This window comes from Hemicordylus capensis, chromosome 1 (assembly GCF_027244095.1).
Source record: "Hemicordylus capensis ecotype Gifberg chromosome 1, rHemCap1.1.pri, whole genome shotgun sequence".
Classification (NCBI taxonomy): Eukaryota; Metazoa; Chordata; class Lepidosauria; order Squamata; family Cordylidae; genus Hemicordylus; species Hemicordylus capensis.
The window spans coordinates 180,909,314-180,936,599 of NC_069657.1; the positions used below are offsets into that span (position 1 = coordinate 180,909,314).

Genomic DNA, 27,286 nt, shown 5'->3' on the forward strand with positions numbered 1-27,286 from the left:
AGCCACTGCAGCTCACAAAAAGCAGGAAAAAAACCAGAAACCATAAACAGGTTTTTAAAGTTGTACAGTCCCTTTGAAAACCAATTTTTTCTTCCTACACCTTAGGAGAAAGAAGCTTGCACAATCCCAGAACTTGACTAACCAGCTTCTATAAATGCTTCACTAGTGTGGGAGACGGAAATGGTAAACCCCTCCTGTATTCTACCAAAGAAAAACCACAGGGCTCTGTGGTCACTAGGAGTTTGCACCGACTTGATTGCATACTTTACTTTAGTCAACCAGCAGAGCATTTTTTTTAAAGCAAGAACTTTAGCAAAACCAAGTCTTGTGGTTCCCTGAGGGCAATTTCATATAACCTCTGGCAAGTCCAGCAGGTGTGTTGTAGATGTTGGGCAGATGGCTCAGGAATCACACTTGAGTGGGTTCACATGACATGCCCATCGGAAGCACTCTATCTCAGTTCTTGACATTTCGCCAGCAATATCCTGGGCATTGTACTAGCCAGTAGTTGCATAAAGTCTCCCTTGCCAGAAGCCCTTTAGACCATGGACTTTCTTCAAGATCCATTGGCAACTTAATGTGCATTGTGATTGTATTCAGATTCCAACAATTATCAGGAAGGGACCTTAAAAGACACTCTCCCTGATACCTTTGCAAGTTAAAATGGCATTTTGGCTAACAACAACAACAACAACAACAACAGTAGTTTAGAAACAACTAGTGTCAGCAAAAACATTCAGATATTTATTTAAAAAAAGAAGCAATGAGCATGTGGAGTACACAGTTAACAATCAATGGCGAGACACTTCGACAGGTTAGCATTAGAAGAGATATTTTCCAAGGAGACTCACTATCCCGTCTGTTGTTTGTAATCGCCATGACTTCACTTTCACAAATACTAAACAAAACAGGCCTCGGATACCAAACATCTAAAACATCAAGTAAAATAAACCATCTGCTCTACATGAACGATTTGAAGTTGTATGGAAAGTCCCAATCAGAAATTGAATCACTGCTAAACACTGTCCATATATTCAGTGGCAATATAGCAATGGAGTTTGGACTAGACAATTGTGCTGCATTAATAATGAACAGAGGAAAAATAACAAAAACAGAAGGAATAGAACTGCCCAATGGAAGCAAGATCAAGAACCTGGAAGAGAAAGAACATTACAAATACTTGGGCATTCTCCAGGCTGATAACATCGCACACACTGAAGTTAAAAGAAAAATTGGAAGTGAATACATCAAGAGAGTTAGAAAAATCCTAAATCCAAACTCAATGGTGGGAAAATCATACAAGCCACAAACACCTGGGCTATACCTATTATCAGATACACTGCAGGAATAATAGACTGGACCCAGGCAGAGCTAGAGACACTAGATCATACGACCAGGAAAATAATGACCATCAATCATGCTCTGCACCCCCGCAGTGATGTAGATAGGCTATATCTCCCTCACAGCTCAGGTGGAAGAGGAATGCTGCAAGTCCATCAAACAGTAGAGGAGGAGAAAAGAGGCCTTGAAGAATATATAAGGGACAGTGAAGAAGATGCACTTCAAATGGTCAATAATGCGAAACTATTCAACACCAATGAAACAAAGCAGGCCTACAAGAAAGAACAAGTCAAGAAGTGAGCAGAAAAATGGAAAAATAAGCCACTGCATGGTCAATATTTGCACAATATAACTGGAAAATCAAACATCACCAAGACCTGGCAATGGCTTAGGAATGGCAACTTGAAGAAAGAAATAGAGTGTTTAATATTGGCTGTACAAGAACAGGCACTAAGAAATCAACAACAAACAGCAGGTGCTTTGTAAAGCAGATGAAACCGTGGACCACCTAATCAGCTGTTGTAAAAACATTGCACAGACTGACTACAAACAAAGGCATGACAAGGTAGCAGGGATGATATTATGTGACTTCTGACTACAAACAGACAAACATCTGCCACACAATACACCAGATATAACTGTAGTCGAGAAGAAAGAAAAACAAGTCAAAATAATTGACATAGCAATACCAGGGGATAGCAGAATAGAAGAAAAAGAAATAGAAAAAATCACAAAATACAAAGATATACAAACTGAAAATGAAAGGCTGTGGCAGAAGAAGACCAAAATAATCCCAGTAGTAATTGGCGCCCTAGGTGCAATTCCAAAACAACTTGAAGAGCACCTCAACACCATAGGGGCCACAGAAATCACCATCAGCCAATTTCAAAAAGCAACTTTACTGGGAACAGCCTATATTCTGCAATGATATTTATAATAACAACAGCAACAATATTGATAATAAGATTCAGCCATCTCAGGTCCTTGGGAAGGACTCGATGTCTGGATAAAACAAACCAGTCAATAACACCTGTGTGACTGTGTAAACAACAACAACATCAACAACAAATTAATTTGCTCTTTTTTCTTTCCTCTGGACTGTTTGCTAACAGATGCTGAGGGTTAGGAAAAAGAAATAGATGAGCTTCTCTAAGCACAAAAGGACTCTGGATTTTAAAGAGCTTGCTTTTGCCTTTGAGCCAAACTTTCTCAAACCCCTAAAGTTCTTTGAACCCAAGACTGAAGAAGTTCACCAGCATCTGCAATTATGAGGCATTGAGGTTCATATTTCTCAGCCAGGAAAAAATAGATTTGATGACATTTCCAAAGCTGTAGCAGAATAAAATGGTCCTTTGATTTTGTTCCCTCAAGGATTTTGATAAAAAGAGCCCTGTAAAGAGGAGAAGAGATGCCCAGAAAATGATAACTCAGTATGAGCCATCATCTTAGAGAAAAGCCTTACCATTCAAAATTTCAAAAAAGGGGGAGAAAACCCATAATAACCATATGCATACTCAAATTTATTTACAGGTGGTTTTTGTATGATGAGTCACACTAGTTGTTTAGCTTAATTGACCCTTCTTTTGTTCTGGTTAGTGAAAATAAATATTGATTTGGGGGCCAGAAGATCCATTTGAGATTTAATTATCTGCTGCTACCAAACCATCTACTAACATAATGGCCGCATTCAAATATAACATGAACCGGAGGATGCCGAACACGCAGTTAATTTTTCTAACCATGAATCACATCACAGATGTATGCCCAACCAGAGTTTGACCACCTCCAGTTTCAGGGCAGGGTGCCCCCTCCCTCCTTCTTGGCTGCTGAGGCTGCATCCCAGCCAGCCACATGCCGCTTGCATTGCCAGGTTGCAGGTAGGGTGTCAGGACATCATCAAGGTGGCTGCCATTGGCCATGATCCCCAAAGAAGCATCTCAGTCACTATCAAGCTTTTCTGGGTTTGCCGGCCAGCTTCGTTAGGGCTATGGCAGTTGAACCCCTTCCTCACTGTACTTGCAGCTATGTCCTAGCTTTAAATACAGTTGCCACTGCTCCATCTTTCTTCCCTATATTATTAGGTGGCCACCCATTTCCCATGGAAAGAGGCAGAAAGCTGGCCAACCATGAAAGGATCATGCCAGTTAAATACTCCAACTGCGGGTCCATAGCATCACTGTTGCCAGGCAGAAGCTGGAAGAGAAAGGAGGATGGAGGGGCCATGACGCTTTTGCCGACAGGCGGCCATTGAGAACCACAGCGTGCATAGAGCTACCTCAATCCTGGGCTGGGCTGGGCTGCCCTCTCTATGATTATGGTTCCAAAGGCATCATGAAACCCTGGTTATGGCGGCATCTGCATTTGTACGTAACACTGCTGCCTCTAAACCTGAGGTTGGAGTGGCAAAATTCCCTGAAAAATGAAGGTTCAATTTGGAGTTTTGTGAGGGAAACCACAGATCACTTTTGCCTTAAAACCATGGTTGCGCTCATTTGGGCATACAGGAATTCCAGCCTCTGCCCCATTTAACTGCAGTTGTGTGTTATGTGTGAATGCGCCCAAGGGCTATTCTTAGCTAGCGCTCCCTGTTAATTGTAATAAAGCATAGCATGAAATAAAGTGTGTACCAGCAGTGGCCACTATTATTGGTCACCCACATACAGTGTAGTGAAATACAACCAATTCAGGATCAGCTATGCTGTTGTGTGTGCCTAAAATGCTGCCCGCAGTGCTACGGAACAGGGCTATCCTGATCTGACTTAAAATTGTGCAACCGCAGTTGTGCGACACTACCTCCATTGAAACGAATGGAAGTGTCCTGTTCTACAACACTGCAGGTGGTATTTTAAACACTTGCAGCGGTGTAGTTTATTTAGGAAATCCATCAGGGAGATAGATATGGCCTACATGCCTCATTGCTAGCTACATACAGGAAGTGGGAAGGGAGACGATGGAAATCTCTCTCTCTCCAGGTGAGAGAATGAAACCTGAGACTATCAGTCTAATAAAAGGGGATCAGAGTAGAGAAAGCATGTTCAGAGAGAAATGCCCCTAGCAGTCTTTAGTGTTGCTGGTGCTAAGAGTCAAAGCCATGCAGGAGCTGCATCTCCAACAGTTTCACTGTGCTATATGTGGGTGAATTTTTTTTAAAAATCAGATTAATAAGGATGCAACTCCAAATCACAGTCTGACACCCTGGGCTTGTTCACATGACCAAACCGTGTGTGTGTGTGTGTGTGTGTGTGTGTGTGTGTGTGTGTGTAGGGAAGGCTTTCTGCTCCCAGCCTATTCATGGCTCTGCCACTCATGTGCCCACATGAACTGTGTGAGCAGTCTCCATAGCCAAGATCGGGAGCGGGGGAATCCAAGCTGAGTCCTCCAGTATCCCACAATGCACTGTGTGAGCAGCAGGGAGGCAGCCCTCAGTACAGCAACAGTGCTCAGTTCTTTGGCCTCACAAGTCTTAGAGCTTTATGGTAAACATGACCCCGGAAGCAGTTTAAAAGCAGAGGTGGAATAAACAACCTGAGGAAGAGGTAAGACAGGTCCTGATTTCTTCCTACCTCACTTTTTGTCTGAGTAGCGGGTCTGGGTTACCCAGGCTCAGAACCACTGGGTTTGGAGGACTCCTAATGCCCCAAACAGAGATTCCTGGGTTAACCCTCTCCTACCCAGTAATCTCTGATTGTGAGAACAACCTTCTGTTACCATAGTGTGGAAATAAATAGCACCTCTGAGCCCACAACAGGACTGCCCCTACAGCTCTGTCAGTTCCCTTATGTGCACATTTTTGTGCAATGATGCCAGTGGCCACTTCTCCCAGAGTGCTCTCCTGCGTTCCCAAAGCAGGAGAAACATGTCTCTGAAGGCAGTGGCTTTCTTGCACAAAAGCACACACTTAAGGGTACCAATGGCTCTGTGGAGGCAGTCCAACTGTATGCTTGGAGGTGCTCTTTATGTACATGCTTCTGTTGTCTGGATGTCAGCCACTAACTAGGAAATATGCTCCACTGAATTCAGTGGGACTGACTTCTGAGTAAACACGCATAGGGTTGCTCTGCATGTGAATGAAAGTTGTATGTGGTTTCTGCCAAAGTACAAAACAAGAACTTGGAGAATGGCCAAATATCAGAAAGCATTTGAAACAAAAATCTGGTTGGCAAGCTATTTTTTACTGAAACATTAAAAATTAAAGTGACTGTAAATGTATATGCTGCACATAGCTTCACTTTTTAACTTGCATGGCTGCATACGTCAACACGGATTAAAGTCCTCTCTCCAGGCAAAACTTACACCCTAACAGCAAACAGAAACAGTTTAGAGTTATAGAATGATGAAACCTCAACACCCAAGAGCAACTTTAAAAAACAAACAAACCCAAACAGATTATATCAAATAAGCTGTACTATAATGCACTTTCTTTTTGGTTTTAGCATAATGGTATTTTCATTTGAGTATGTCTCATGAGTTTATCCATTTACAAATGGTACTAAGAACAACGTTTCAGTGCATAAGAAGGTTGGCATCCCAGTCCTAAAATTCAGCTGCCATATCCTCTGGCAACACCAGCATAACATCCCCCAGTGCTCATGCTGTGCCTTGGTTTGTGAAATGCTGGCAGGCTGCACCTTATTTCTAGTAGCCATCTGTCAAATCTCGTAAGGAGGATTCATTAAAAGATAGGCTCAGAAGATCTTGCAGATTAGGCAGGTGCATATAGCAGGCGGTGGTCTTTTAGATCGCTCAAATTCTAAAATTGTTCAAGGGTTTAAAGTTAACACCAGTGATACATGTGTTGTCATATGTTTAGAAAGATGGTGGTTTGAGTTCTGCTTTGGGGGTGGGGGAATGAACAAGAAAAAGCATTTGAATTATAACTCCTGCAGAACTAGCAAGCAAGTCATATTTTTAAAATCCTGATTACTTTTGAAAGGCCTATCATTATTGTTTGGAGACTCTCACATGATTTTTAGGAACAGACAATCTTTTGTGCCAGTGTGAGCTATCAAAAAGACGATGGCCCCCTCAGGCAAAAGTCCATTAGTAAGGTGAAGGAAAATGTTCTCCTGATAAGTGTCCTCCGTTTCCCTGACACCAGATGGTTGGACATGAAATGGTATTACGTACCTTGGGAGTGTGTTTCAAAATTAGGGGTGCACTTGGACCCCTCCTTCTATAACCTGTTCAAAAATCTCAGCTTTCTTTTAAAAGATGTAATCTTTTTCTCCACACCATGCATTATTTTCTAAGACTCAATCATGTTCCCTCTTGGTCACCATTTTTTAAAAAATTGAAAAAGGCTTTCTTTGTAAGAAAGATTATTTTGGTTGTCTTCTTCTGTGCTTTTTCCTGCTCTGCAATGTTCTTTTTCCCCTATTGACTACTGAAATGCATATAATAATAATAAGCACTTACAACTAATAAATAAATCACTCATCCCAGCCTCCCCCACCAAAAAATGAAAGGGGAAAAAAAAGGAAAATACCCTACTCTTACACTGAGAATAGGTTCAAACATTCAGACCAGAGCTTGTCATATTTAGAAAGACAGAGAAGCTATTCACACGTGCAGGCAAAACCGGGTTAAGGAAGCCCAGCCCAGTTTTGCCTGTTTGTGTGCACCACCGAGATTGGGCCTGATGCCAGTGGAGCCTCAGTGGCAAACCCGCCTAGGCAGCCGATCTTCAAAATGAGGCTAGGAGAGTGAGTGCTCTCGATTTCCGTGATCTGTGCCAGCTGTGGCTGCTTGCAGCCATGACTGGCATATGGAGGAGATGTTCCTCAGTTTGTGGGAGGGGAGGGGAGGGGATGGGGGGGCTCTCCATAATGCATCATGCATTTGTGCAGTGCATTATTGGAACTCGGGGGGGGGGCAACATGGAGTGACGTGTCCTGGCCCCCTGAGCTTCCAGCAGCAGCAGTAGTCATCCGGGCAGGTGATCTGCGCGCCATAGAGGACACTGTCACTCCTCTGTAGGGAGGTAAGCTCTTTAGGGCTTCCTCTTGCCCTTTCTCACTGCTCATGAAGAAGGGCTCAGATTCTTTTACAGAAAAGGGGTCACTCTTGTACTGCTAGGGTGCTCAACATAGAGATTCACATTTCAATATCTGAGGAATGCTTGTATTTCAGGTTTTGTACAAGAATGACTGACATGATTAGCAGTGTCTCAGCAACTCTGAGAACTGCCTTGGGGCTGCTGTGGACACGTCAGGCAGCCCTGCCACCACTGAGGCCAAGTGGGTGTCAAGCAGCACTGCTGCAGTTACTCCTATGGCAGCAAATGGGGGTAACTGCAGCCCCAATGCAGTTCACAGCATTGTCAAGACACTGTGCATCATGTCAGCCAATACTTTTAGTCATGCAATTGGTCAACCAGTTCCATCAGTCAGGTGTCATCCCTTCAATATTCTTGTTAAGATGTCGCAGTCACACAGCATAGGTTTGTATAATGGCAGATTCTTTTTTCTTCCAAGAGTCTGGCATGATGCTGAACATGGTTGGTGGACTGTGTTTAGTTTGGTGCAGGGGTGTAGCTAAGGGAGGGGGGGACTGTGTTCACCTTTCTCTCCGGCAGCCCCTCAGAGTGAGGGAGATAATGAAGAAGATAGGGAGGGGTGGAGCTGGGGGGCCCTCAGGCGCTTGGGGGGCTGGGTTCCTGGAACCCATCTGCTCAATTAGGTCAGGTTTGTGCAGATTGGATGGAAGGGATATCCAGAAAACTGAAACCAGGAAGGCTAAGATCCAGCATGTCATCAAAGCAGGTGTTATAGAGCAGGGATATTCAACATTGGGTCCCCAGATGTTATTGGACTATATCCCCAACCAAAGGCCACTGGGGCTGGGGATTATGGGAGTTGAAGTCCAATAACATCTGGGGACCCAACGTTGAGAATCCCTGTTACAGAGAATACTCAAGTTAATGGGCATCTCATCTGACTTTGGATTCTTAACATGGCACACTGTTGTAGGTTTCAGGAAATACAGATCCACATTGTCATTGTCATGGGGCCTTCTATGATTAGAATAGGGTATTTCACTGTGTCCCCTCCTCACTGCCATGATCGCCATCTGGATTGGGGTCTTGTGTGACTATTTTTACTATTTTTTAAAAAAATCAAACATGTTCTTCTCATAATATCTAGTTTGATTCTAAGTTTAAATGGGTGGCAGGGAAGATGACACAGAGGGAGGAGAAGGGAGGAGGGACAAGAATAAAAACATGATGAATATGAGCAAATGCATATTCATACTTGGGCAATGCTGAGTACCGTGTCAAGGTTGCTGCAGACCTGCAGGGCTGTCCCAATGCTGCTGACAAGTGGTTGCATGAGCAGTGCTGCAATTTTAGGATAACATTAAAGAGGTACATTATCTGTGGTAAAAGAAAGTTGCCAACACCCAAACTCCCCTTTTTATAAGTTGATTTGAGTTGATATACAGCAGTTGATTTAAACTGCTATACAGGTGAAACTCGGAAAATTAGACTATCGTGCAAAAGTCCATTAATTTCAGTAATGCAAATTAAAAGGTGAAACTGATATATGAGACAGACGCATTACATGCAGAGTGAGATAAGTCAAGCCCTTATCATGGTGTACAGCTCATGAAAACCCCAAATCCACAATCTCAGAAAATTAGAATATTACATGGAACCAATAAGACAAGGATTGAAGAATAGAACAATATCGGACCTCTGAAAAGTATACAGTGTACTGTGCTTGATTGGCCAGCAAACTCGCCTGACCTGACCCTATAGAGAATCTATGGGGCATTGCCAAGAGAAGGATGAGAGACATGAGACCAAACAATGCAGAAGAGCTGAAGGCCGCTAATGAAGCATCCTGGTCTTCCATAACACCTCATCAGTGCCACAGGCTGATAGCATCCATGCCACGCTGCATTGAGGCAGTAATTGCTGCAAAAGGGGCCCAAACCAAGTACTGAATACATATGCATGCTTATACTTTTCAGAGGTCCGATATTGTTCTATTCTTCAATCCTTGTCTTCTTGGTTCCATGTAATATTCTAATTTTCTGAGATTGTGGATTTGGGGTTTTCATGAGCTGTACGCCATGATCATCACAATTATAACAAATTAAGGCTTGACTTATCTCGCTTTGCATGAAATGCATCTGTCTCATATATCAGTTTCACCTTTTAATTTGCATTACTGAAATTAATGGACTTTTGCACAATATTCTAATTTTCCGAGTTTCACCTGTATATCAGCCATTTCCCAACAGAGCTGCATCATATTTGGAGGGGTGGTGTACTTCCCATCTAGTTGATGTGTACATACATTTCAGGCGGGTTGGATGGATGCCATAGAGTTTATGAACAATAGAATGTGCAAGGCTTATAATGGTGGAATACTGTTTTTAACCAACACCTTTCCCATACAGGCACTACCGTGTCTTTATAATAAGGAAGCCCTTTGCTCTATGTTCCTCAGAGCTCTGGATCAGGCTCTTGGGATGGAATGAGAAGCCTTACAAATAGCACTGTCCCTTCAGGCGAATATGCTGACACAAATGATTAGCATTGGGATGACAGTGTTTTTATCTGCCATAATACTTCTGAGCCAATTTAGCTATTCAGTCACTACTGCACCTGAATAGCACTGCTATACAGATATTATTCTGCGCACTTGAGAGATACAAATCCTACATCACCAAAATGAAAGATATTGTAACAAAAATAGCAATCCTGAAACACAATCAGCTTTATATATGTGTTCATTCAAGCAAAAATAGGCTTTAAAATGTCAAAAAAAAACTCAAATTAGTGCCTGCAGTCTACTATGTGGCTGAAAGAGACAGTGGCCCAAGTCTTGACATGTTGACTGCAAGATGGCCTTTCTGAAAAAGAATACCATATATAGTTGGCTGAATGAGTTGGTACAATGGAGTGTTTCAGATGAATCAAGTCTCGGAAAATGATTTGAGGTTACTTGTAAAGAACATAAATCTAGACCTCTGGGCTTTGCAGCTGTAATTGTTATACCTTGCCAGAGAGTGTTGTATTCAAAAGAAAGAGCCACATCTTGCAGTAGGCCTCTATATGCTGGAGATAATGCTTATACAATACTGTACTTAACTTTGATACTAATAAGGGGTTCTTAGTGGAAATGTTACATACAGTATCGCTACAGTGAGCAAAAGCAGTGCGTTATTCTTTATTTTGAAGTATATTTATTTCATTCAACTCTTGAAGTGAAAGAGGTCAGCCTTTAAGAAGGCTGAATCTTGACAAACATCTCAGGCTAAAACTTGACACATTTTCATACTTTTCCTGAGGAGGCACTGTTAGCCACAAATTGCCAGAACCTAAGGGCTATACTCGTGGGTCAAATGGGCCGTAACCCAAAGTCTGGCTTTAAAAAAGCCAAACCTGCCAACCTCATAATAAGCTCCATTCCTTTCCACCACACATCTAGTGTGAGCTGGGCATTCCATGGAAATGCCCAGTCATGGCACATGGAACAAGATCTGCACAATTCCCCTCAGAAAAGGAGAGGAAGATCACACAAACTTGGCCTCCATGCACATTTTATTCTATTTGGCATGTGGTCAAAATTTGGCATGTAAAGTGCTAAAGTTCAGATTTTGATTTTTCTGTATCTGAGCTTTTGTGTGTGTGTGGTCTTGTGCTGGTTTGTGGTTATATTTTATTTTATGCTACTTGCCTGTTTTGTATTGATCTTCATTATTTGGCTGGTTCTTGTTTTACAGATTTTGGCTGACATCTAGAGCAACAGAACACTTGCAGGAGGACATTAGGCTAGCCCAAGATGGTTGCACTAGCTAATTGTGCTAAGTCTGGAGCTTGCACTCCAGACTAATGTTGCATTACCACTAATGTTGCAGCTGAACAGTTATGCAACTGTGGCACACCTCATTTGTTTTAATGGCAACATTTGCACAACAGTGCTCTGGCACACTAGTGCTTTTGCAGAAATCCCATTTTGAGTGCAACTCAGCTAACCTCTTGAGTGACTGAAAATTTGCGTGTACCAGAATCATTTTGGATGTTAGCCATTGTCTCTACAATGTTGTCACAAGCCACTTTAAACTACCTTTGGCAGGAAAGGGGGATATAAATGTCTTATGAATGAATAAATGAATACAGGTGTACCTGTTATCTGTGGGGGTTCCGTTCATGCTGATTTCCACGGGTAAGAAAACCTCAGATAATGAGGCATTAGAGCAATGGCAATCAGGGGGTTAAGTTTAGGGACGTGCATGGAACCAGTTTTGCTGGTTTGGCACAAATCCGATCCAGATTCAAGCCGATCTAGCCCGGTCCAGGCTCAGCTGAACCAGATCCGGTCTGGTTTAGCCGTTGAGCCAGGCCAAGCTGATTTGCAGACTGGCTTGCGGGGTATACTTGTAAGGGAGAATCCAGCGAGGATTCCTCTTTACTAGGAAAGGGAATTCCCTACACTAAATGGGCTGAGGGAATTATTTACACTAAAATACACTAAGTGAGGGAACTATTTACCTGAATAATTGTAATTATTATAATTAATAAGTTCTATAAATATAATAATTACTTATTTTTATTAATAATAAGTAATTATTATAATTAATAATTACCTTAATAATGGTGGTGGCGGGGGCTCCTCCAACTCCCCGTCAGCCTCCCAAATGACAGTCCAGGCCAGCTGCTGCCTAATTAGGGCCTCTGCACATGGTCAGAAGCTGAACCAGGTCATAGCCAGCCAAGACTGTCACTTGAGAGGCTGACGGGAGGGTTAGAGGAGCCCCCCGCCTCTGATGTTTCCACCACAGCCACCTCTGCCATCCCCACTGCCTTAATTATTAAGGTAAATACTAATTTCCCTCCCCCCATTTATGCATTTACACTATGTATTGTAGGGAATTCCTTTTCTTGTAAAGGGGCATCCTTGATGGATTCTCCTTTACAAATATACACTCCGAGTTGGCCCATGAGTTGGTTATTTGAACCAGGGAGTGGTCTGGTTCGGCACGAGTGACCTATCATGCTCTGTGGGTCCCCAACTGTCCAGCAATGCCCCCAAATACCAATTTTTGCCCATTTCCTCACAAAAAAACCATGCCCCTTTTTAAATGCCAATGAGCCACAAAATGGGAACTTCCTTCAAAATGGCAGCTGGAAATGACCTCAGAGGTCATTTCCAGCCACCCCATAACCGCGGATATGCAAAAACTATTCATTTTTTCACCATTTCCTTCCATGTATACCGATTGTCAATCCACAGTCAGGTGTCAATTTCCCGACTGTGGATATGCAAATACACAATTGCTGGGATTGCATGTGCTGAGGTCCACCTGTAATAATTAATGAACAAATGAAAAAATAAATACAACATACAAGGTAAAATTGTCTAGCTTTCACTAAATAATGTTTGCCATGTGTTTTAGTATCTTTTTATACAAAAGGCATGTGTAGGATTCCTGGGTAAAATGAAGCAATTAGCTTAGACCAGGAATAATTACACCAATACTTACTAAAGCTTAAATAATCATTTTACCACAATGTGCAATGGGTAACATTTCAAATTAAGAAATGCTTATTGCCTTCTAATTGCTTAACAGATAATGGGGAGCATCTATAACTTCTACCACATTTACTTGTAACTGCTGAGAAAAATAAGCTATTAAATATTTATAAAATATAGAACACAAGCACGATGAATAGAATTAAATATTAGAGTGGGTTATTAAAATGTATTTTGTGTATATGTAATGGTTTACATACTGTTACATACTATACAACAGTACATCAACTAATAATGCATTTGCGCAATTTGTGTTAAGTTGCACAAACCTTGTTACAGAAGAGCAAGCCCATTAGAAATAATGGTGTGATGGAATTTGTACAAATTTAACACTTGCAAAAATTGTGCAAATGCAACGCTACTAGGTTGATGTATTCTTGTGCAGTGTGTGAGCCAGTGATATGAAAAAGGAAATATAAAGAACAATGTGTTATCAGCATAACAAAAAATTACATGGGGTTTAGTCAACGATAATTTAATTCATGAATATATATATATATATCATAGAAAGGACTCATGCCTATCTTTGAATAGCTCTTAAAGCTGAACTGGATGTGACAGGACGCCAGCCGCATTTGTTTATTTATGTACCTGCCCCAGTCGTGTACAAAGTAGGTGGTATTTTATGCAACCAAATCTGTGAGAGGATCTGAGCCCTGCTCTTGCTCTGCCTTACCGTCTGCGTTCTGTCACTTCAGATACGTTTCTCCTCCACTCCGCTCATTTCAGACTGGGGAGTGTGGGAAAGTAAGGAGAGGGCACTGCAATCTTTTGTTGTATATTTAGACCCTTTCTGGCCCCCATTTTGTGCAGTGAGCTACCAATTGAAGAGCTTGCTGTTTGTGCTTGCTGCTTCCGAGCCGCTCTGCAGCCTGCCTGCACACTTTCCAGCAGTGGGGCTGCTCTATGCCTACTAAGGAATGTGCCATTGCACTTCCAGTGCTACTCCCATTGGGATGAGGAGAGTTGCTGCACTGCTGATGTAGCATTCCCATTGGGAATGCTAGAAGTAGCATCCAAAGTGTGGTGGCACAATAGTAGCCATGGAGCAGCCCTGCCATAGGCTGCAGAGTGGCTTGGAAGCAGCAAATGAGCCCCTCTCTTGGATTGGTGGATCACTGCCCAGTATGTGGGCCTCTGTCTACAAATATTTGTACACCACCCCAAACTTCCATCTCTGGGTGGTTTACAGCAACACAAAACAAACTAAAACAGAAACTAAAACCTTAACACAATTTAAAACCACAAGTCTAGTTAAAATGTTTGGGTGAATACATGTTTCTTTAGAGACTTTTAAGTTGCCAGAGATAGGGAGGCTCATTTCAGCAAGGATCATATTCCAGAGTTTCAGGGTGGCAACAGAGAAGGCCTGACCAAAAGATTCAATGGCAACTGCAGACTGACCTCTCCAGATGTTCTCCATGGGCGATGGGGCTCATAGTGAAGAAGACATTCTCTGAAATATATGAACAAGGCAGACATGAAAACCACAGGCATGCTTCCCCCTTCACATATGGTTTGACTTTTAGATAAAGCTTTTCACTGACCCTGCTCCCATTTCATCATGGCAAAATACAGGAGAAAGGCTAAGGTACTTAGTAAATGTGTATCCCACCTTTTTTCTGCAAACCAGATACAAAATAACTGAGCACAATCTTAATAAAATGATATGACACAATATAAAATACAATAAAAGCAGAAATAACAAAACAGCAAAAACAAAGAGAAAGAGTAAACCCAGAGATGCTAAAAGGCCTAACTAAAAATGCCTGCTGTAATAAAATTGACTCTGGTGCTCACTTCAAAGCCAAAAGCACCTATCATGAAGGCCATTCAATAATCTGGGTGGTTATTCTATAACAAGCACATCAACAGCTCTCAAAATATTATTTTTTGAGTTGGTATTTTGCTTTGTTTTGTTTTGTTGCAATTTCATCTTGAACACAACCAAGAGTACAATTTTGAACCATGCCCTAAATCTTGGCCTCACCACTGAAAGCTGAAATTGCATCCCTGCCTCCCTCTCTCAAGAAGCATGGAGATCACAGAACGAACTCAAAAGAATAAAAGGTGAAGAACGCCTTCCCCAACAATTCCCAAAATGGAAATTTATCACATTCTGGGAAATGACATAAATTAAGTGTTTAATGTGTGGAGCTGTGTTTACAGGAACTTTCATTCATCAAAATTAAAGTGATGCCAACTTGCTGTGACTTTTTAATCTCAAAAGTGCAAATTATCCCTTAGAAGTTGCTTGCAGTAAATGACTGAAGGCTTCATCATTAGTCAGAATGTATAACAGAGTACACACTGTGATTGGTGGCTGCCGCATCATCCCCGAAGACAGAGTAGTTACAGCAAAACAACTACTTGAGCAGGACAGTATAATTTAATAAACTTGATTTGAACTAGGTCACATAGGATGGTAGCTGGAGAAAAATATGAAAATGTGACATTATTAGGAAGAAAAATGTAGAAGGATAACTTTTCCTATTCCTGTGAAATAAACATTTCAGTTGGTTCAGCACAGCTTCCCAGTTAGTTAAACCACAACATCAAAACTGGGAAACCATGGGCTGGTCTTCGTGATCCCCGCAACTGTAGGGAATCAGAAATTCGGAGATCTGCACACTGTACGTGCTCCTGATTTCTGATGGTAACAACTCAGAAATTTTCATCGAAGTCAAACTGGCACTTCACCAACCCAACATTTAACCAGGATCAGCAAATGTAGATCAAATCCTGGATTACTGATACTGGTTGAATGTCAGGTTGGTGCAGTGCCAATCCAATAATGGCAACCATTGTTGGATTCATTTTTGGTTTTGGGAAGTTAGTAATGCACAAAACATGTAAATTTCCCAGTTCCTGGTTGGGTAGCTTTGCACGGGTCATGAGAACCTGTCCTGTGATTTAAGGAATTATAGCAAATAAGGATGGCAAACCAAAATCACTTAAACCAGAGTTTTCCATTTCAGATATCATAGTAAACTATGGTTTAACAAACCAAGAAGCTTTGCATCAGCATGATCTTCATCATCATCATCATCATCATCATCATCATCATCATCATATATGACTTTTCAATAATGACAGTTATCTGCATTCTCAAATAAAGCAAAAAAGGGGGGAAAGGTTCCCAAATCCAAAACAGCTCACCATGTCAAAAGAGGCATAAACCAGATAATTGCAAACAGCCATTGGAGATATATTATGCTGGGCTGAATAGGGACTATTGCTGGCACACAAAGGGAAAAGGAGGGTGGAGGAGATCATGCACACTTTCACCAGCTCTTTCACAGTCCAACAAATTATGGTTTCCTGGATTGTCTGAATTCGGCCTTACTGCCTGACAGTACAATATAAATTTGCACTGCCAACTTGTACGTAAGTCCCACTGAATTGGCTAGATGCATCTTTAGCTACAGATGTATCCAGGTCCATTAGTTGCTGCATGTGATTACAACTACTCTGGTGGAATTTGTGTAAAGACAGATTGGGGTCATGCTCTCTCCAGATTCAAGTTCCTTCTGCATTCTCTGATAGAATTTATCTTCCCACTTATTATCCTAAATAATTAGCAATGCATGTTTCCCTGTTCATCCCCTACTTTGTCCCCATTTTGTTCTTTCTATTATTCATTTTTATTAACTGAACATATAGCAATTAGTTAGTAACATGAAAAAGAGCAGAAAATCCAAGGGTGTGATATTTACATTGTGAAACTGTGTGTGGAAAACAGTTGTCTACATGAAGTTTGGCACAAAACAGATAACTTAATATTAATGCATAATTTGAAAAGACAAATCACAGACTCAAATGCCTGACACCTGGATTGTCTTTTTCTGTTCCCAGATGTCAGTGTTTTATTTTGATATTTCTTTCATGAATCATTGTGGGCTTCATGTATGCTAACAAGGCTCTTCAATTGGCTGGCAGGAAAAAGGTTCTTGGATACCCTTTCAGAAATTCTATAGCAATTTGGCAGCCGATTTCATAGTTTCCTCACATTTGCCGACATGTTTACAATATGAGCTGGATGAGTTCCACAAAGTCCATCTTAACCATTTTATCTTCATGATACAGAAAGGTTTTCAATTTGTTGTGCTCTTCTCAGACTATACTCTTACCATGGCATTCTTCCACTGTCAGTTGGAATGCAATTTCAGCTAACAATGACATCACAGAAATATCAAGGGGTTTTCCTCTCCTCAAACTTTCTTTGAGCAATATATCAGAATTAGTGGAATGGCTTGTGGAGAAATGTCTGTAAATGGGAGCATAATGTTTGGATGTTAAGTGTTCTTTTTAGTCTGCTTTCCAGTGTGCTTATGAGATCACCTGACATTCCATGTGTGTGTCCTTCTATGTGTCTGTGTGTATTGCCTGGACCAGCATGGACCAGTATGGACCAAATCAGGTACAGTTGTAGGGACACATAGGGAAACCTCAACAGTATAGTTTGTGATGGTGTAAAGGTAAAGTGTGCCGTCAGTGTCAACTCCTGGCAACCACAGATCCCTGTGGTTGTCTTTGGTAGAATACAGAAGGGGTTTACCATTGCCACCTCCCATGCAGTATGAGATGATGCCTTTCAGCATCTTCCTATATTGCTGCTGACCGATATAGATGTTTCCCATAGTCTGGGAAACATACCAGCAGGGATTCGAACCGGCAACCTCTGGCTTGCTAATCAAGTCATTTTCCTGCTGCGTCATTAGGTGGCTTTGTGATGATGTAATCCAACCCAATTCAAGATGGTGGATTCATGAACGTTTGAGGTGCAAGTGGGCTAACTTGTGAAACATCTAACTGATTTGAACCAATTTTTTAACATGCTGGCAGGGGGAAAAGGTTTTTTCAGTGACTCAGGAAAGACACTCATTATTAGAGAGCTACATTCTTATTTGACGAGGGGTTGTGTGCATCACACCCTGCAAGAATATGGAAGTTCCTACACATCCACAAAAATACAAGAATATGGAAGGATGCCAAAAATGAGTCTCAATAAAATTAGCAACATTTCTCAAGGGGAGGGTTATTTTCATGACAAGTCAGATAAAGCGTTAGGTTGATGTGACTGTGACAAAATGTAACATTTTGAAGTGTAAGCAGACTAATCATGCATATGTGCCTGTATTTATGAAAGAGTTTGTCTCCTCCTTGCAGTATGGTAGAAAACACTTGCTAATTAATCCTTTGGTGATCAATTTGTGTTGATCAGACAACACTCATTGAGTCTCCTTTGTACTGACTGCAACACATTTGCAAAATCATGCAGAATTGAGACCTCATTTCATGACGAGCCAGGGAAGAGTTCACAGTTGTTCAACCTGCCCAAGAGACATAGTGACAAGTCATTTTGTGGAGAGAAATTTTTTTTTAAGCAGATATAAGGGAAAAAAGAAAGCAGGCCTCATACCAGTGTCCCTAGAGCAGCAAATGTTATGACAAGTAGTTCTCATGGACTTGTACTCTTAGGAACCTGTCATCTCTAGGATAGAATTAGTTCTTTTCCAATAAGGCTTTAAGGATGACAGCATGCAAACTGCAGATTTTCAGGGTATTTTAACAACTTGCCTCATTTGGTGTGTGGGGAGGGATGCATTTCAAAAAGCTTGTCACTTTAATATCCCCATCAAGTAGGAGCAATATTGAGAAACATATGGATACAAGAAACAATGCTGTGTTATGAAACCCCATTGATTGTTGAGGCTCTTAACAGGATTTGTGTCAGGTCTCAGTCTGCGCTAGGGATGTGCACGAACAGATTTGTGCACTCCCGGGAGGTGGGGGGGTTACCTTTAAGGAGCAGGGGGTGATCATCTCCCCCCGCCACTTTCCCACCACCAGTGCTGTCTCCAAAAAGGCTGGTGTGGGGCAGCTGCAAACCTTCTTGCAGCCCTGGTCAGCATCATACTGGAAGTGGCCAGTGTGCATGCGCACATCACGCATGTGCACCAGCCACTTCCAGTACAACACTGACTGGGGCTGCAAGGAGGTATGCAGCAGCCTCACACTAGTGTTTTTTTTAGATAGCACCAGCGGGGGGTAAGTGGGCAGGGGGGATGGGCACTCTCCCTGCTTCTGAACTGGTCTGAATGCTGGACCTCTGGACCGGTTCGGCGGTCCATAAAAGGACCGCCGAACCGGTTCATGCACATCCTTAGTCTGCACTGGCTCTTTGGGTGCTGAGGCAAGATCATGGATCAAGACTGGCAAAACCAAGGCTGGAGAAAGCAGATCCAGGTATGAGGAGCCAGAAATAAGGATGTAGTCAAAGCCAAGATGACGGCTGGTTTCTAAAGGAGACAGGAGTTGGGTAAGGTGCTCTGGGGTAAGGCACTAGAAGCCTGTTGCTGTTATTCTTGTGACAAATTACTCAGATTGGAGAGCAAGTTCAGCGGCCAGATGAACATGGATTGGTTTGTGTGGTCTACTAACCATTACTGCAGTCTAGGTGGTGTATTGCTTGTAGATGATTCTATGATGACATTCAGGATCCTGACACTCAGGAGCCTGGGTGCCTTATAATTTGACCCAATAGAAATGGTTCTTAGAACTATTAGTTCAGTGAGGAAAGCTGGTCTAGTGCCTTTTCCCCTTAGCTAAGCAGGGTCTGCCCTGGTTGCATATGAATGGGAGACTTGATGTGTGAACACTGTAAGATATTCCCCTCAGGGAATGGGGCCGCTCTGGGAAGAGAAGAAGGTTCCAAGTTCCCTCCCTGGCTTCTCCAAGATAGGGCTGAGAGAGATTCCTGCCTGCAGCCTTGGAGAAGCAGCTGCCAGTCTGTGTAGACAATACTGAGCTAGATGGACCTATGCTCTGACTCAGAATATGGCAGCTTCCTATGTTCCTATGTTCCTAACTAATATTCCAGATATACTACTGAGGCTGTTGGCAGCCAGTTTTGTGAAGTTACTTCTTGCTCTTTCCCAGTGCAACCTTGGATTTTGTTTCTAGAGTAACAAATACTAACAGACTTGATCTTAGCCAGTAGCTATATTTTTAATTTCACAGTAAGCCTGAATAACTTCAAAAATGATTACAGTGGGAAAATAAAATGTAGCTCTTGAAGCCAGGTGTCAGCATAAGGGACAGAGGTTTTATTTCACCCAAGCACCAATGTGATGAAATCCAGCCTTTTCTGCCATTGCTAGTAGAAAATGTTTTTGTCTGTCAGATATTGTCACACATATATTTTGACTTTGATATCTGAAAATCAGATAGAAAAGCCAAATCAATTTTTCTGGGTACTGCAAACTGTTGAGAAACTTGAAGGAAGATGGTTTGCTTCCCGTAGATAACTGTATTAAGGCAACCCCCCAGAAATATTTAATTCAAAATGAAAGACCACCTCAAAATGAAAGACCATAGAGCAGCCAGATTTCAAAACTAAGAAAACAACCAGTAGTTGAACAGTAAATGAACTGATGTTTTAATTTCCCTTAAATTAGAAATTAGTTAGTGGCACATCAAGATCATATGGATAGGAATCCTGACTGAGATCCTAACTAAGGCAGTGTGAACACACCAGGAAAATGCATCTGCCCTGGAGAGCTTCTCCACTGCCACTGCACACTGCCACTGCCACTTCCCCATGATGGGGAGTGATTTTTGGCAATTTCCTCTGACTCCAGAAGTACACTGTGCCTTCCAGAAATATGTCCCGAGGGTGATGCAGCCCTCAGAGACATCTTTTCAGAAAGCACAGAAATTCTCCCCCCCACACACACACAGACACAAACCATGGGTGCAAGCACAGAGGCAACAGGGCAGCCTCCAGCTGCATTTAGAGCAGCATCCTGCTGTGAAGATGTGGCTCTCACTGTGTCTCCCTGCATTAGTTAGGATGTCTCCCCCTGTAAATATTTGTGAAAATCTGGTCCAATAAGTGACTGGAACAGACAACAGGTCTGAGCAATTTTTGATCAGATTTGTGAGAAATCTGCATCACAACATGCATCACAGCTGTGCATATGATGAGAAACAATAATTCCAGTTTGCATTATACTGCTTCTAGAGATATCTAGGCAAAATAAGCATATTGTTTCTAAAAATATGCAAGCAATGTACAATGATTCAGATCTGCACTGTGAATATATATCCACTTTTGCAGATGAGTGTCTTTGTGGAAATACATTGACAGGTTTCACACAGCACTACTATTTGGTTTTTTCCACATTCTGATGGAAAGATCTTTTGCAGTCTTCCAATTCCTAGAGCACAATTTACCAAGATATCTCTTATGTTTCCACTCCAATTGTCCAGAGCTCAATTTCAGGACTGAGGTTGTAAGCATTCTATTTCCTCTACAGCCCATTCATTAGTAAAAGTACTGGATCAAAGTATACAGTATACAGGGCCACAAATTACTAAAACAGATTCTGCACTGGGAATAAATAGTCAATAGACCTGTGGTTTCATCAAGGCTTGAAATATAGATGTGGTTTCTCTGAGGTTTACTTAATACAGCATAGATAACAGCAGCCAAAAAGTAAATTAAAAGGCTAAACTTAAGATGCCAATCCAATTTGGTAATGGTGCAGTCCTCCAAACTGTCTCTATTTCTTTATTATGATCTACCCACAAGTACATTACAGAAGGTTCTCATCACTCTGAGATGTCTGTGACAGTATCAGGTAATTACAAGCACATACATTTTAATACCAAAAGTGGTTTATAACCTTTAATTCCAATTTTATATGCAAATTTTAGAAAGATGTTATCAACTCCAAACAATATTCATTTAAGTGAATAATGACCATATATGGTAAATTTGAATCATAGTAAATTTGAATCTGAGAATGATCTTCTGCTTCTCTTAGGTACGTTGTTTTTGAATTACAGATCTGATTATCAAGTTAAAATATATTGAGAACAATAACAGTTAAAATATGAGTATATTCAGAATTTGTTCTAAATATAAAGAAGTAAACCTTTTCCTCAGCATGTTACAGTCTAAAAAGTAGTGCATTCAGCTAATTTCCATAGCAAAATTATTCATGCAAAATTTGGTATCTGTAGGTAATGGAGAAGAATGACTTTATTTTGCACAAACCAACCAACAAATTCATCAAAAGGTATAACAGATATAGAAGGGTGGGATATAAGTGATAATGAACAAACTAACTGCGCACAAGATTCAAGGTCAAAATATTGTTTTTCTCTGTGTGATTTTATTGCTTTTTACAATATAGTCTTTTCTTTGGTTATAAGTTAATGACTACAGTCCAACACAGAACAACTAAAGATGCTCAAGTCTGTTGAACTCAATGGATTAGATCCTAAGAAGCGCAGGCAGAAGGAAGTTGCTGCAAGAACCTCCATTTGTGCAAGGTGTTTCTGCCAATTGCTAGGAATTTCCTCTTTTCCCTGAAGAACATCCCACCTCATTTCTGATGGTCCCCAGAGGACACAGGGGATTGCTATGGGGAGGCGGCGGCAGTGGATTTCTTTTGCGGAACATCTTTCTGTGGGTGCTTCGACGCATACAGTCCAATGTCTATTTCTGCTATTAGTATCTCCCCACCTGTGTCCCCATAAAGAAGCTCCTAAGCATCCAGATGGCAGAAATGCAAACATCCCACATGTGATTCCATATTTAGGCTCTCTTACTGACTGAGCAGAAAGATCTTGACATTCCCCCCCTAACATTTCCCTGAAGAGCATTTTCAGAGGTCTTTGTCATGGATAGCCTAATGCCTGTGGTTATCGCTGCCAGAAATAAATACATTAAACAACTGGTTTCTAAAAGCTGAAAGGGAAAAGTGGTGATAGGATAATGAGCTGTCCTAACTCCTTGATATGTGCTCCGGACATTCTTACTCATTCCTGTTATTCTGGGAGATTGGAAAGGAAATCATGAGGGGGCAAATGGTTTGGGGCTACCACCGTGTTCAGTTGCTCCAGAGCCAGTGCTAGGGGTTCTGCAACCTATTAATCACCCCTCCTTTATCTATTTCTTTATCAATTTATTTTTATTTTAAATTTTTCTAAAAAAAGATTTTAGATTTTTTTAAAAAATCTCACCTTATGCAAGTGAGAGAAAAAGTTGTATGGGCAGGTTTTCCAGAAAATTTTCCAATTTGAAATATTTGTGGAAAACCCACATCTCTGGCTTGGCCTTCCTGAAAAGGAAAATATGGGAGAAGGTTGAAAGAGAAAAGGGACTTGTGGGAGAGGAGAGGAGAGGAGAGGAGAGGAGATGGAAGGAGAGGAGAGGAGAGGAGAGGAGAGGAGAGGAGAGGAGAGGAGAAAAAGCCTCCTGAGCCATTTTGGAAGGGCGGTATACAAATCAAATAAATACAAGAAATAATAATAATAAAGCCTTTGGGGGAGGAATGGGGATGCTACTGGAGTTTGAAAATGGAGCTGAAGACATTTTTATTTGTTTAAGGTTAGACTGCCCAGAGGTTTTTCTGGACCCAGTGGTACCAAGGCAGCTTCAATTGGTTGGGGCAGGATCTGTCCCTTCAGGGGCCTGAAGGATATTGCAGCATCTGGGGGCATTCTAGTAGGAAGTGCTGAATCATGGGCCTTAGCAATTGATTGTAGACTTGGAGGTAGTGAAGTGAGGTTGTAGGGGGGACTCTTGGGTGGGTCTCTTCATTGGGAGGGGAAGGATTGCTGTGAAGGTTCCTTCCCTGATGCGCAGGTGTATATATATGTGCAAAGATGACTATGGAATGTTGGATGACTTCATGCATTTTAAAATGCATTCCACTTTATTCCCAAGGGCTCAGAGTGGTGGTGATAATATTGAACATCATGGAAAGTTTTGAGTCCTGCAAGCCGCCCTCAAACTCAGTTTAGATAAATTGCCTACTTCCTTTGGTTTGCCAAGGAGTTCAACCTTGAAGGTCTAGGGCAGGAGCATCCCACAGAATTAAGATGAGGCACTCTAAAGAGTAAAGACGTGTAGCAAGTGAGTACGCAGCAGCTGGCCATGGACTTCTGATGGCTCAGACTGTGGGGCCTCTCCCAGCGCCGGGGTGGTAGCAGCAGGCGCCCTCCCAGTGTGGGTGCCCCCCTGCCCCCCTCTTCAGAAAAACACTGTAACCATGAATAGCATGTGAGGGGTGTGTGTGGTGTGTGTGTGTGTGTGTGTGTGTGTGTGTGTGTGAGAGAGAGAGAGAGAGAGAGAGAGAGAGAGAGAGAGAGAGGTAGATTTCCAAACATGCTCCAGAGTGGACTCTGTACTTGTGTACATGGTCCTTTTAAAAAAATGTCTGAACAAGACATTTGTCTCAGTGTATTTCTAAATTAATGAATGTTGGTGCATTATATTAACAACATCAACAAATATTTATATACAGCTTTTCAACAAAAGTTTCCAAAGCAGTTTATGTAGAGAAATGATAGATAGATAGATAGATAGATAGATAGATAGATAGATAGATAGATATAAAATGGCTCTCTGTCCCCAAAGGGCTCACAGCCTAAAAAGAAACATAAGATAGACACCAGCAACAGTCACTGGAGGTACTGTGCTGGGGGTGGAGAGGGCCAGGTACTCTCCCCCTGCTAAATAAAGAGAATCACCACATTAAAAAGGTCCCTCTTTGCCCAGTTAGCAGGGGTTAATATATTATATATTGTGTTATTATATTACGATATGATAATCTTAGGAGAGGAGAGCTGGTCTTGTGGTAGCAAGCATGACTTGTCCCCATAGCTAAGCAGGGTCCGCCCTGATTGCATAAGAATGGGAGATTTGATGTGTGAGCACTGTAAGATATTCCCCTTAGGGGATGGAGCTGCTCTGGGAAGAGCAGGTTCCAAGTTCCCTCCCTGGCATCTCCAAGATAGGGCTGAGGGTGATTCCTGCCTGAAGCCTTGGAGAAGCTGCTGCCAGTCTGTGTAGACAATACTGAGCTAGATGGATCTATGGTCTGACTCAGTATATGGCAGCTTCCTATGTTCCTTTATTAGCTATGTATTGCTGTCAGGGATGGGTCTCCAATGAGATAAGTTAAGATGATCACTTCAAACAGCAGGTATTTGGGGAACCACAGGGCAGAAAGAAGCCTTCTGCCTCCTACTGTTACCGAAGAGATGCTTTGCCAAGTGGTAGCAGAGCCTCTGTTCCAGGGGCGTAGCAAGGTTGGAGTGGGCCCAGAGACAAGATTTTAAAATGCCCCCCCCAAAGTCCAGGGCCTCCGCACACCCCAGGCCCCCAAGGATTTAAGTCTGATATTCCAAAATAAGTATGCTGCCTGGAAATACATTTCACTGAATACACACACGCACACGTCACAATATATAGTGATATACATTGAGTACTATACATTTGTTTTACTTTTAATGCCTAGAACACACTAGAAAGATGAATTATTAAAATGGGCCCCTCGCTGCAGATTAGCAAAGGAGACTTTCAACCATGCAGGGTGAGCCTATGTTTGTTTTCTCAGAATTCTGAACAAATTCAGTCAAGTTTGATTGCAGGAGGTTTTTCACAGGAGGCTTTTAAAGCCCTTTAAGACACATCTCCTCTGGAATGGAGGTGCTGCATTCACATGTTGGCCAGATTGACCCTGAAGTCCCTGCAAGTTATTGGGGAGCAGTTCACACACAAGAAAAATAAAATAAAAGCACCACACATGCTTCACAGTTCTCACTCAGACCTTCTGGGTTGCAAAACAACTTGAACATAAGTGCATTTATAAATGAATAAATGAATAAATAAAATTAATAAAATACTGTTCCAGAAGTTTTTGCAATTTTCTGCCATGAAACAAGCCACTTATAGGACTTTTTAGATAGTTTTTTTTAAGTCAGCAAATTTTCCAAGCTGTTTCAAAATAAATATTCAGAGACTTCTCGGTCCCTCCCCCCCCACCCCCATATCCAAGCCCTATGGCAAGCAGATCCCTATATATGGGGGGGGGGGCAGGAAAGGTAACCACAAAAAGGAGTTCACACTCTACCTGGCAAATGCTGGTCTGGGTTAAGCAGGGCAGCAAGGGATCTTCTGCTGCAGAGAACACTCTGGCTGCCTCCTCCTTCCTGGCTGGCTTGGGCCCTACTCGAGTTCAGGCTTCACTGCGGCCTACACGGAGGCCTCCGTGGAAGCCCCGCCCACCCACCGATCAGCTGAGAGGCGGGAGAAAAGGAGCTCTTTGCAGCTTGCCTGCTGCTTCGATTGCGGCCAGCAGAACAAGCAGGAGAGACGGCGAAGAGGGCAAGTGGCTGAGAGGCTATGGGGCTGGGCAGGGGGCAATGGGGAGTCACATGAGGTGCCTCTGGGGTGTCCCTCCAGGCAGTGGGGCCCCCAGACAACTGTCTCCCCTTGCCCTATCATTGTTACACGCCTGCTCTGTTCCACAAAGATCTGCCCTGAGACAATCCTTTGCCACCCCTCCTCACAGCATGTATCTTCCTGCCTCCCTTCCTGGGCTAGTAGTTAAAAAAAAGGAAGCAGCAAAGAAAAAAAGATGGTGATGATGCAAAGCCAGTAGAATACTGGAAGCACTCTATACAGCTTCCAGTACTTTCCTGTTCATTCCATAGAGCAGGAGTTCCCAACCTGTGGTACCCCACATGGGAATGATGGGAGTCGTAGTTCATCAACATTTGGACTATGATAGGTTGGGAATCCCTGCCATAGAGTATAAGAGATACTTCATTTCTATACTTCATTTCTATACTCTATACTTAATTTCACTTTCTTTTTGGCTTCCTTCGACTTTTCATACATTCAGCAGTGCACGTGGGAGATATGAGGGTATTTGCTGTGCCAGGCAACAGCAATGGCAAGTATCACTACTATGGAGAAGGAGACAGAGAAAGTGAACATGGGTGTTTGCATATGTGCTGAAGGAAGTTGTTGCAGCAGCTGTGAACAAAAAGAGATGGAGGGACAGGAGGTGGTATTTGGCACCTTTCCTCACATACACCAATGTCTTGGGCTGCTCCTGATTCCAGTTATGATATGGCCTGGTTCACACCATCATTTGAATCTAAGTTTTACACGCATTAGTGTGATTATCTGAACCCCTCAAGATGGTTTATAGCCCAGGATGAATCTGAGATTTCCACCTTGGTGGGTTCACACAATCATGCTAATGTAATGCTGTATGCCTTAATGAGAAGGGTCTCCAGGTTTGCACTCATTCGTTTCCTCACAGTCGACCAGAATTCCAACATACATGTCCCTCAGCAAGAAGGATCTCTCTTTAGCTAGCTAGCTGGCTGGCTGGCTGCACCTTTCTTTCCCCACTACACTTGATTTCTTCAGTGATTCCTTCCTGTCAATCAGAGTGTTCAGCCACATATGAAGGTACCAGCTGCTGTATCTACCTGGCTGAGTGAACTTTCCTCACTAACTCTTGTAGAACTTGCTTGGTATCTTGAGTAATGCCGAGATCCAATATGAATCCTCTTTTCAAGGTCAGCCT

At 42.2% G+C, this 27,286-nt stretch overlaps 1 long non-coding RNA gene across 1 annotated transcript; it reads right to left on the bottom strand.

Moving 5' to 3' along the window:
* Positions 1 to 5,494: 5,494 nt before the first annotated feature.
* On the bottom strand, positions 5,495 to 25,927 carry LOC128341922 (uncharacterized). Its single transcript, XR_008314680.1, has 4 exons — positions 25,817 to 25,927; positions 14,289 to 14,340; positions 8,592 to 8,677; positions 5,495 to 5,637 (listed from the first exon to the last, which is right to left on the bottom strand). It is a non-coding gene; the product is annotated as an uncharacterized LOC128341922 (long non-coding RNA).
* Between the last annotated feature and the right edge of the window lie 1,359 nt (positions 25,928 to 27,286).